Source organism: Macaca fascicularis, chromosome 1 (genome assembly GCF_037993035.2).
Source record: "Macaca fascicularis isolate 582-1 chromosome 1, T2T-MFA8v1.1".
NCBI lineage: Eukaryota > Metazoa > Chordata > Mammalia > Primates > Cercopithecidae > Macaca > Macaca fascicularis.
This window is the reverse complement of record NC_088375.1, coordinates 218,761,422-218,773,531: the sequence shown is the minus strand read 5'-3', so window position 1 is coordinate 218,773,531 and position 12,110 is coordinate 218,761,422. Positions and strand designations below refer to the sequence as shown.

At 45.6% G+C, this 12,110-nt stretch overlaps 1 protein-coding gene across 2 annotated transcripts in view; it reads right to left on the bottom strand.

Moving 5' to 3' along the window:
• The window catches only part of FBXO42 (F-box protein 42), a 98,346-nt gene extending 88,249 nt beyond the window's left edge, over window positions 1–10,097 (bottom strand). For both annotated transcript variants that reach the window (XM_005544669.5, XM_005544670.5), the window contains exon 1: window positions 9,876–10,097. The gene's annotated coding sequence lies outside the window, so the exon portion shown is untranslated. The remainder of the gene's footprint in view (window positions 1–9,875) is intronic.
• Window positions 10,098–12,110: the final 2,013 nt, after the last annotated feature.

Sequence of the window (12,110 nt, the reverse complement as noted above, 5' to 3'; positions counted from 1 at the left end):
GGAGTTCAAGACTAGCCTGGCCAACATGGTGAAACCCTGTCTCTACTAATAAATAGAAAAAATAGCCGGGTATGGTGGCAAGTGCCTGTAATAATAGCTACTTGGGAGGCTGAGGCAGGAGAATCACTTGAACCTGGGAGGTGGAGGTTGTGGTGAGCAGAGATCACGCCAATGCACTTTAGTCTGGGCAATAAGAGCGGGAAACCCTGTCTCGAAAATGATAATACATATAAACATTTCTGCAATTGGACTGTCTTTCCAAACACATGTGCACATATTTTATCTAAAATAGTTTCAGCTAAGAGTGCACACCAAACCAACTGTCCAAAGATAAAAGAACAACCAAATCATTAGGTACTCTCATGATGAAAAGAGGAAAAGGAGGAAATCTCATTCAAAATCTCCTAAGGTTCCAATGCTTATCAAATTTTAATGTGAATCTAGTTCATAGATTCAGATTTAGTAAGCCTTGGGTGGAACTTGACATTCTGCATTCTCACCTTGATGATGCCAGCACTGCCAGTTTGTGGACCTTGAGTATCAAGGTCCTAAGGAACCACTAAAATGTAGCTGATGTCAACACTAGATGAGAAAATGGAATCAACAGGTATTGGGAGTATGTGCCAGGTGCCTTATGTCATTTAATCTTTACCTCAACTCTATGAAAAACATATTATCAATCCTGTTTTATCAGATGAGGATAATTGAAGCTCAGATAAATTAACGTGCCCATGATTATATAGAACCAGATTTGAACCCAATCATATGACTCCATTTATTCTTTTTTAAGAGATAGTATAAATCAGTCATTGCAATTAACTTTAAACCACCCTCAAAAGAATAATAGGCCAGGCCGGGCACAGTGGCTCACGCCTGTAATCCTAGCACTTTGGGAGGCCAAGGTGGGCGGATCACCTGAGGTCAGGAGTTCAAAACCAGCCTGCCCAACATGGTGAAACCCCGTCTCTACCAAAAATACAAAAATTAGCTGGGCATGGTGGCAGGCATCTGTAATTTCAGCTACTTGGGAGGCTGAGGCAGGAGAATTGCTTGAACCCAGGAGGCAGAGGTTGCAGTGAGCAGAGATCATGCCACTGTACTCCAGCATGGGTAAAAGAGCGAGACTCCATCTCAAAAAAAAAAAAAGAATAGACCAGACACAGTGGCTCATGCCTGTAGTCTCAGGCGTGAGACTGAGACTTAGGAGGCCAAGGAGGGAGGATCGCTTGAGCACTGAGGTTGAAGCTGCAGTGAGCCTCTGCACTCCAGCCTGAGGAACAGAGCATGGGCCCTATCTCCAAAAAAAAAAAAAAAAAAAAAAAAAAAAAGAATAACAACGTTGCATGACATCTTGTCTTGGATATATGGATATAGACTTTCACTTTCCTCTATTAGCTCTTTCTTCAAAATGTCCTACCTTTTATTGTTATCCCCCTGCTTTGATGCTGGTCATTGTCATCCACACTTGAACTACAATAGTAGACACCTACCTAACTGTTCTAACTCTAGCCTCTTGCCTCATCAATCTAGAGATTATTCTGCAGTCTCCAGGAATTCACTAAATGTGAGCAGACCAGAAGCATGGTAAAAATAGTGTTTCAAGAGGAATTCAAAGTACTTTATAATCCCACAATTCTCCTATCAAATCTCTCGGGTGGCATATAAAGCCAGCTTCCCCACTGATAAACAAAAATATTCTGCAAAGAACATAATACATTTTAACAAGATGCTGTGATGGAATGGAACGTTTTATTTCCATTTGTCTTTTTTCTTTTCTTTTTTTTTTTTTTTGACACGGTGTTTTGCTCTTTTGCCCAGGCTGGAGTGCAGTGGCACAATCTTGGCTCACTGCAACCTCCGCCTCCCGAGTTCAAGCAATTCTCCTGCCTCAGCCTCCTGAGTAGCTGGGATTACAGGTGCGCACCATCACCCCCAGCTAATTTTTGTATTTTTAGTAGAGACAGGGTTTCACCATGTTGGCCAGGCTGGTCTCAAACTCCCAACCTCAAGCGATTTGCCCATCTCAGCCTCCCAAAGGGCTGAGATTACAGGCTAAGCCACCCTGCCCAGCGGTCATTTATTGTTTTTCTAGTGGTGGTCAGGGCAAAGGAATGCTTTCCTGCTTCTGCCTCCTAAACACTCATTTCTCTAGACCAGAGGAGAGTACCTCCTTCCATCACAAGTCATTTTCTACTCCATTCCACATTAATCATTTCCAGAAGTCCATCTATACCATTACTTACTGACACAGTTTCATACTATTTCACATTGCTATAGTTTTGTTTGTTTGTTTGTTTTTTGAGATGGAGTCTCACTGTGTTGCCAGGCTGGAGTGCAAGGGCATGATCTTGGCTCACTGCAACCTCCGCCTCCCAGGTTCAAGTGATTCTCCTGCCTCAGCCTCCTGAGTAGCTGGGACTACAGGCACGTGCCACCACACCCAGCTAATTTTTGTATTTTTAGTAGAGGCAAGGTTTCACCCTGTTGGCTAGGATGGTCTTGATCTCTTGACCTCATAATCCACCCGCCTCGGCCACCCAAAGTGCTGGGATTACAGGCGTGAGGCACCATGCCCAGCCATAGTTATGTTTTTATGTAAATTTTCTCCATAACCAGATTATACATTTTTTATTAATACCTGCACAGCTGGAACAGATTATGAATTTATGAAAGGTAGATAATGTCTTGATTATATCTTATCCCCAGGAAACCTAAAGGACAGTGATGTATGTGCACACGAAGTAAATCTTTGCTTCACAAGCTCGCCTGATCATAAAAATCACCTGGCCAAGCACGCTGGCTCACACCTGTAGTCCCAGCTACTTGTGAGGCTGAGGTATAGGATCACTTAAGCCCGGGATATCCAGGCTGCAGTGGGCCATGATTATACCACTGTGCTCCAGCCTGGGTGGCAAAGCAAGACCCTGTCTCAAGAAAACATTTTAAAAGTAAATTAAAAAAAATTTAAAATCACCTAGCAGGTAGATTTCCTGGAGATTGTTTCAGAAAAATAGGCATGAAAGCAGAAATCTTAAATCTATCAACAAGCACTACAGATCCAAATTCAGAAAACTTTTGGTAGTTTTTTTTTTTTTTTTTTTTTGAGACGGAGTTTCACTCTTGTTGCCTAGGCTAGAGTGCAATGGTGCGATCTCGGCTCACTGCAACCTCCGCCTTTCCCAGGTTCAGGCAATTCTCCTGCCTCAGACTCCTGAGGAGCTGGGATTACAGGCACCCACCCCGCCCACCTAATTTTTTTTTTTTTTTTTTGAGACAGAGTCTGGCTCTGTCGCCCATTCTGGAGTGCAGTGGCGCGATCTCGGCTCACTGCAAGCTCCGCCTCCCGGGTTCACGCCATTCTCCTGCCTCAGCCTCCAGAGTAGCTGGGACTACAGGCGCCCGCCACCGCGCCCGGCAAATGTTTTGTATTTTGTAGTAAAGACGGGGTTTCACCGTGTTAGCCAGGATGGTCTCGATCTCCTGACCTCGTGATCCACCGCGCCCGGCCAATTTTTTGTATTTTTAGTAGAGATGGGGTTTCACCATGTTGACCAGGCTGGTCTCAAACTCCTGACCTCAAGTGATCCACCCACCTCGGCCTCCCAAAGTGCTGGGATTATAGGCGTGAGCCACCGCGCCCGGCCAACCCTCAGTAGGACTTCTAAAACTTAACCTTATGTTCTCATTTATGATTTTCTTATAATGCTTTATACACTTTACTGAGCAATAGATGTAAAACATGGTTAATAAAACTTGCAGAAAAATACAAAATAGTATAGCAGGAGATCTTAAATTATAGAGCAATTGAACCCTTATTTCACAAATGAGGAAACTGAGGTCAGAAAACCTAAATCGTACAGCTAATGAGTAGCAAAAATAGAAATTGTATCTTTTGTCTTTCAGCCCAATACTTCTATTGCACCATATCAAAATTTATTTATAAAAGATCAGCAGTAAAGCATTATTTACTAATGTCCATCAAAAACAGACCAGTTGAAAAAACTCTGGTACATCCTCACTGTGTAGCTGTGGAAATGAATAAGGATTACCTCTATTCCAATACGGAATGATCTCCAAAATATTTTAGGTGAAAAGACCAAGATGCTGAGCAGTGTATACAGTAGGAAAACTTTTTGTGTCAGGGAAAAAAAGAATATATGCAGATATTGGCTTATCATTGCAAAATCCAACAGTTAAAGGATAAACCAAACCATATAAATATTAGAATGGTTCAAGCACCAACCATGAGACAACCCTTGGCAATTCCTCCTCAAAGTCCCAGCTATAAAAGTGGCAGTTGGCCGGGCACGGTGGCTCAAGCCTGTAATCCCAGCACTTTGGGAGGCCGAGACGGGCGGATCGCGAGGTCAGGAGATCGAGATCATCCTGGCTAACACCGTGAAACCCTGTCTCTACTAAAAAATACAAAAAAAAAAAATAGCCGGGCGAGGTGGCGGGCGCCTGTAGTCCCATCTGCTCGGGAGGCTGAGGCAGGAGAATGGCGTGAACCCAGGAGGCGGAGCTTGCAGTGAGCTGAGATCCGGCCACTGCACTCCAGCCCGGGCGACAGAGCAAGACTCCATCTCAAAAAAAAAAAAAAAAAAGTGGCAGTAGGCCAGAAGCGGTGGCTCACGCCTGTAATACCAACACTTTGGGAGGCCGAGGTGGGCAGATCACGGGGTCAGGAGTTTGAGACCAGCCTGACCAACATGGTAAAACACCATCTCTACTAAAAATACAAAAATTGTCTGGGAGTGGTGGTGCGTGCCTGTAATCCCAGCAACTCAGGAAGCTGACACAGAAGAATCTCTTGAACCTAGGAGGTGGGGAGACAGAAGCTGCAGTGAGCCAAGATTGTACTCCTGCACTCCAGCCTGGGCAACAGAGCAAGACTCCGTCTCAAAAAAAAAAAAAAAGAAAGAAAGAAAGAAAGTGGCAGTAAATTTGAGGGGTGGTCCCTACTATAGGTTATTCTTAAAAGTTCTGGGCCTGGTGTGGTGGCTTACGCCTGTAATCCCAGCACTTTGGGAGGCCGAGGCAGGTGGATCACCTGAAGTCAGGAATTCAAGACCAGCCTGACCAACATGGAGAAAACCTCGTCTCCACTAAAAATACAAAATTAGCTGGGCATGGTGGCATGTGCCTGTAATCCCAGCTACTTGGGAGGCTGAGGCAGGAGAATCCCTTGAACCTGGGAGGCGGAGGTTGCAAAGAGCCAAGATCACGTCATTGCACTCCAGCCTGGGCAACAAGAGCGAAATTCCGTCTAAAAAAAAAAAAAAAAGTTCTGGGCCAGGTGCAGTGGCTCACGTCTGTAATCCCAGCACTTTGGGAGTCTGAGGTGGGTGGATCGCCTGAGCCCAGGAGTTCGCGACCACCCTGGACAAAATGGCAAAACCCTAACTTTACAACCCAGGCACGGTGGGTCATGCCTATAATCCCAGCATTTTAGGAGGCCAAGGCGGCTGGATCACCTGAGGTCGGGAGTTCCAGAACAGCCTGACCAACGTGGTGAAACCCCATCTCTACTAAAAAACACAAAAATTAGCTGGGCATGGTGGCAGGCGCCTGTAGTCCCAGCTACTCAGGAGGCTGAGACAGGAAAATCGCTTGAACGGGGGAGGCAGAGGTTGCAGTGAGCCGAGATGGCACCATTGCACTCCAGCCTGGGTGACAGAGCAAGACACCGTCTCAAAAAAAAGAAGAAAAAAAAAAAGAAAAGACTTGCCTATAAGTCATAGGCTGTATTATAAGCTTAATGCTGGACAATTTTTAAATGACTTCTCTGTAAGTCATATCTTTGTACATGTAGCAAGCTGTCACATTATAGAAAAATGAACACATTGCCTTCACTTTTCCATCAACTGCAACCTTAGAGCACTCATTTTCAGTTAAGATACAGATTCCCTATGTTCAATAATACAGTGCCACATAAAAATTCCACTCAATCCAAAAATTCGAAGTTTTTGCAATATAGGCAACAACATGCTAAATTAATTGTAAAACAACTACAGCACTAAGGTGAATAACTTGTACTGGGATATAGAAGTTCAGTATCAAAGCTACTAGCAACACCAATCCACAAAGATTCTATAAAAGTTTAGTGTAATTTGCCGGGCATGGTGGCTCACGCCTGTAATCCCAGCACTTTGGGAGGCCGAGGTGGATGGATCACATGGTCAGGAGTTCAAGACCAGCCTGGCCAATATGGTGAAACCCTGTCTCTACTAAAAAAAACTACAAAAATTAGCCAGGCGTGGGGCAGGCGCCTGTACTCCCAGCTACTTGGGAGGCTGAGGCAGAAGAATCACTTGAACCCAGGAGGTGGAGGTTGCAGTGAGCAGAGATTGTGCCACTGCACTCCAGCCTGGGCGATAGAACAAGACTCGGTCTCAAAACAAAATCAAAAACAAAAAAAACATGGAAAAAAAAAAGTTTGGTGTAATTCTCACTTAAGCGGTCACCTTCAATCAAAAAGGAATTAAGATCTTATTTATTGTTGGGAAAAAGGAGACAGTACTAACAACCACCTATAATCAACATTGTAAGGAATAACAAATATTTGCTGTATTAATTGTCATTAAATTAAAAACACAGTACCTCTTGTACTAGTTTACAAAACAAAAACAAAAAAGCACCATCACTCTAAAGTTGTCACCACTTAGTAATCTGAGATATTTTAATTGCAGCTGCGGTATTTGTTTGTTGCCTGTGTGTATGACTCATATAGAAAGGTTTTCCCAACATGGCTGGATTTTTGAGAATGCAGAAGCCATAACTGGGGCATACTGTGTGGGAAGTATCATGACAGTGAATGAATAAAAGGGGAAAAGAACTCATGACATAATTTTTTTTAAGTTTTTATAAAAAGCAAGTCACTCACTAAAGGCAGGCTCTGCAGAATAAAAGGAAAGGCTGGGGAAAAGCCATCCCTGCTCTGAGAAGCCTTCCTTGACTCTCTTGGTTGGATTCAGTGCACTTCTTAGACTACATAGCACTTAACGGGTTTCCTTGTCTGGCTCCCCAGCCATACTGTATGCAACTTCAGACCAAAAGCTGTCTTAAATTAGTACCTACTTCCCAAAATGCCTGCCATATGGAGGGCCCTCAGTAGGTGGTTCATAAATAGGAATAATCAATTTTATATTTACATTTTATTTTACATTTCACTTTCAAAACACTATCTGTTTTGATCCACGCTAACAATCATGGGAAGGGCTTTATTTAATCAAATGGCTTTTGATTTTATAAAGAATTAATTCAGGGCTGGGCACAGTGTCTCACGTCTGCAATCCCAGCACTTTGAGAGGCTGAAGCAGGTGGATCGCCTGAGGTCAGGAGTTCGAGACCAGCCTGGCCAATGTAGTGAAACCCTGTCTCTACTAAAAATACAAAAAATTAGCTGGGCATGGTGGCGGGCATCTGCAATCCCAGCTACTCAGGAGGCTGAGGCAAAAGAATCACTTGAACCTGGGAGGTGGAGGTTGCATTGAGCAACATCATTGCACTCCAGCCTGGGAAACAAGAGCAAAACTACGTCTCAAAAAGAGTTAATTCAATGACTAAAACAATCCTGAAATGACAAAGATAATTATATATTTGTTCATCTTTGAGATAGCTTCTCCTTGGGACCTCAGTATTCTCATAAAATTCAGATGTTTTGCTAGCATTTTCTTTGCTTGCTCTCCATAATAGGTAGGACTCACCCTGCTCTGAATCTTACTAAGGGTTTAAACTACATAAAGCTATTATTAAAGACCCTTCTAGAAATCACACAAAAAGAAGCATCCTAAGTTATTTTTTTTCTGATCCTGTTCTTTTTGTAACTAAGGTAAGGAATTGCAAAAGTCAAAATCTGGAGAGCAAGTGATGTCATGGATGTCATGAAGTTGCATCAATACCTGATGATGATTTAGCATAACAGTGCAACATATTATGCCAAGAAGCATGATGAGCCACCAGGATGTTTTACTGCATTAATTTCATGACTCTTTATTAGCAAATTGATATGCAAAGTAACTCTCCAATTTTCTACCACAGAGAAGCTGCTGGTTCAGATTTACATCTTTACAAAGACACTAAGAAAATCAACAAATTTCTATGGAAAAGTCTTTGATTTAAAAATAGAAGAGGTGGCTGGGCGCAGTGGCTCAAGCCTGGGGTGGGGCAGGGTATCGCTTGACACCAGAAGTTTGAGATCAGCCTGGGCAACATGGTGAAACCCCATCTCTACGAAAATTTAAAAAAAAAAATTAGCCGGGCGTGGTGGCGCACGCCTGTAATCCTAGCTTCTCAGGAGGCTGAAGCAGGAGAATGGCTAAACCCAGGGGATGGAGATTGCAGCGAGCCGAGATTGTGCCACTGCACTCCAGCCTGGGTGACAGACAGAGTGAGAGACAACCAAAAAAAAAAAAAAGAGAGAGAGAGAAAATGGTCAAATAATAACCTAAAACAATTGTCATTTTAACAGTGAAAAGCTTTTTAAGATATGCCACATGCCTATGGATCAATGTAGATTGAATCATGTATTTATATTGGCTTGTCAAAAGCCAACAGTTACTGGGTATAAAATGACAACATACAATAGAAAAGACATCCAATCAGATTACACATATGAATACACTGAAAGTTAGCAATTTAACACAGCATCACTAATGGCCGTAAGAGCTACAGACTTAATTCTAAATGTTCAATTCTAAATGACTGTACTTCCTCCAAATTTTCCTTGTCTCTTTAAATCCATGATGTCATCATTCTTAAGTACAAATAAAGCCAATTTGTTACAAAAGGTATTTTCGTGTGTCCAAGCAAAAGCAAATGCCTCAACAATTTCCCATGCAAGTGCAATGAAGTCATTATTCCTCAAGGAAGAGACCACAAGGCTTCAAACCGACTTCCCTACATGACAGAAACACAATCGAAGTCTCCCAATTAGCATTTAAACAACAACAAAAGTTGTTCTCAAAAAGGAACAACATAGTTACAATGTCGCTGCCAGCAAGTATGAACTGGTAATGTATCAGAATTTTCATCTAGATCGATCAGAATCCCACCATAGAAAAATTCAAAGACGCTGGCAATTAAGAAATGAAGCTTTTATTTTCCTAATAGAAGTCGGGAGATTTAACAGACAAAACAATTGATTATTCTGAATCTTAACAATCCGAAGCTTTCAAACGAACTCAGGGCTGAAGTTACTCTGCAGCGACCATCAAGATCTCACAATCGTTTCCTCTTCGCTTACAAATTCGTTCCCACCCTCCACCGTTCCCTTTGCACACACAATTCTCGCCAAGAGAAGCCTTCCACATTCACAGCATGGATTGCTGTCTCAAGCAAGGAAATCCGCAGTTCCCATTTCTCTAGGGGAACATGCAGCAAGCTAGGGGATAGGAAAGGCCTTTTGTGTTTTATTTAACGTAAACCAATTCCAAAATTATCCCTTTGCAGCTGCAGGTTCAGAGATGCTGGCCCCTAGCCGCAGCCCCAATTTTGATGCGCACCCGACCCCCGGCTCCCCTCTCGCATAGGAGTGAAAGGTTCGGAGGAGGAATGAAAGGATTATCTGACACCCTAAAGCCATCCTTGCCCGGGCCACAGACCCCTTCACTGCCTGGGTGAGGGGACGAGAACCACCCTGCTGAGGAGAGGGGGGTGGGTTCGCTCCCGACCAAAAGGCTGGCTGGAAAGGACCTCTCCTCCTCGCCTCACTCGAGGACGGCGATAGCAAGGCACCCTACCCAACCAGGACCGACCCCCGCGCAGGATACGGGGCCTGCGCCAGACCCCGGGCGCCCGCTGCCCCTTGCCAGTCCCGGGCATAAAGGGCATGAGGCGCCGGCTCCCCACCGCGGCCCGGGGAGGAGAGGCCTCACCTGGCCCAGCCCGCTCCACGCTCTCGGGTTCGCTCCGCTGGCGAAGGTAATGAGGGAGCCAGGGACAGGGCCAGAGCAGAGGCGCTCTGCGTCAGGCCGCGATAGCGGTGCTCGGGGCTCCTCACAGCTGGCGGGACCCCGAGCCGCCCGGAGCCGCCATCTTCCTCCACTCAAACGCCGCCGCCGCCGCCGCAGCTGCTGCTGCTCAGGCCGGGAGAAGACAGCGCAGAGCGCGCATGCGCCGGGGCGGGCGCGGAGGACGCGCGCGCACTCACGTCAGCGCGGCGGCCTGTCGCGGGGCGGCCAGGCGGCGGCGCCATATTCAGAAGGGCTGTGGTCACAGACTGAGGTTCTCTGGAAGGTGGAAGGCGGTCGGGGTAGCCAGGCTTCCGCACCCGCCTTCGCCGCGTCTCTAGCGTCGCCTCATAGCCGCACCCACCCTCCGCTGAACTGTCTGGGGCAACTGGGTGGTTTTTCCAGTGGTTTGAGACTAACGTTTAGCCAGGAATTAACTCACTTCTACCCCGAGGGCCCGATGAGCACAGAGGGCTGTGGCCGATGTAAGTGCCCATGGATACTGCCAAGGGGAGGGAAACTCTGCCTGAGGTGTGCAAGAGAAGCCTCCCTTAAATGTAGCCTCGTAGCAACCACTGTGTGAGTTCTTACTAGCTCCGCTTTTAAGATGAGGAAACTGAGGCACAGAAAACGATCAGTTATTTGACCAGAGTCACACACCTAGCAGTGAAGGTGGGCGGCGCGGGAAAGAGGATTTAAACTCAGGCATGTCTGGTTCCCAAGCTCCTTTACTTCCTACTGGCTATCACCAGGGGATAGGATCCAGCAAAGTCCCCCTTCTCAAGGGAGCAAGCTGGTGTGTAGGTGAGAACCTTCATGAGCCCAGCCCTACAGCATATGGTCTAAGGAAATGCCAGATAGAGAGTCGAAGGCTTCCATCTAAACTCTGTAAGCCAAAAAAAAAAAAAAAAAAAAAATCTAAGGCCCCCCCCCCCCCGCAAAACCATCCGAATGGACTTCCTCCTAGGCCAGGGCAGTCTAAAATGTAACCATGGTTCAGGCCATGACAGGAAGCGGGACATAAGACATGCCTCATTACACCCTCCAGCATTGACATCAACACAACAGACCTTAAGACTGTTAAGAAACATTTACAATAGGCCGGGCGCGGTGGCTCACGCCTGTAATCCCAGCACTTTGGGAGGCCGAGGCGGGCGGATCACAAGGTCAGGAGATCGAGACCACGGTGAAACCCCGTCTCTACTAAAAATACAAAAAATTAGCCGGGCGCGGTTGTGGGCGCCTGTAGTCCCAGCTACTCAGGAGGCTGAGGCAGGAGAATGGCGTGAACCCGGGAGGCGGAGCTTGCAGTGAGCCGAGATGGCGCCACTGCACTCCAGCCTGGGCGACAGAGCCAGACTCCGTCTCAAAAAAAAAAAAAAAAAAAAAGAAACATTTACAATCTATTCTCTCTGGAGCCTGCCTGCCACCTGGAGGTTTCACATGCATGATGAAACTTTAGTGTCCACAACCCTTATCATAACCCAGACATTCATTTCTATTGATAATAAGGTTTTTTTTTTTGAGACAGGGTCTGGCTCTGTTGCCCAAGCTGGAGTCTAGTGATGAGTTCTTGGTTCGCTGCAACCTCTGCCTTTCGGGCTCAAGCTGTCCTCCTACCTTAGCTTCCTGAGTAGCTGGGACTACAGGCGGGCACCACCATGCCTGGCAAATTTTTCCATTTTGTTGTAGACGCAGGGTTCACCATGTTGCCCATGCTCGTCTCAAACTCCTGAGCTCAAGCAATCCACTTGCCTCGGCCTCCCAAAGTGCTGGGATTACAGGCGTGTGGCACCGCACCAGGCCTATTGATAACTCTTTCAACTCATTGCCAATCAGACAGTTTTTAAATCTGCCTATAACGTGAAAGCCCCCACTTCAAGTTTCCAGTCTTTCTGCACCAAACTAATGTAGTTTTTATTTATTTATTTATTTACTTATTTTTATTTATTTATGTTTTTTTTTTTGAAACAGAGTCTTGCTCTGTCACCCAAACTAGAGTGCGGTGGCACCAACTCGACTCACTGCAACCTCCGCCTCCTGGGTTCAACCAATTTGCTATTTGCCAAATGTAGTTTTTGGTTTTTTTTGAAATGGAGTTTTGCTCTGTCGCCCAGGCTAGAGTGCAGTGGCGTGATCTCTGCTCACTGCAAGCCCCGC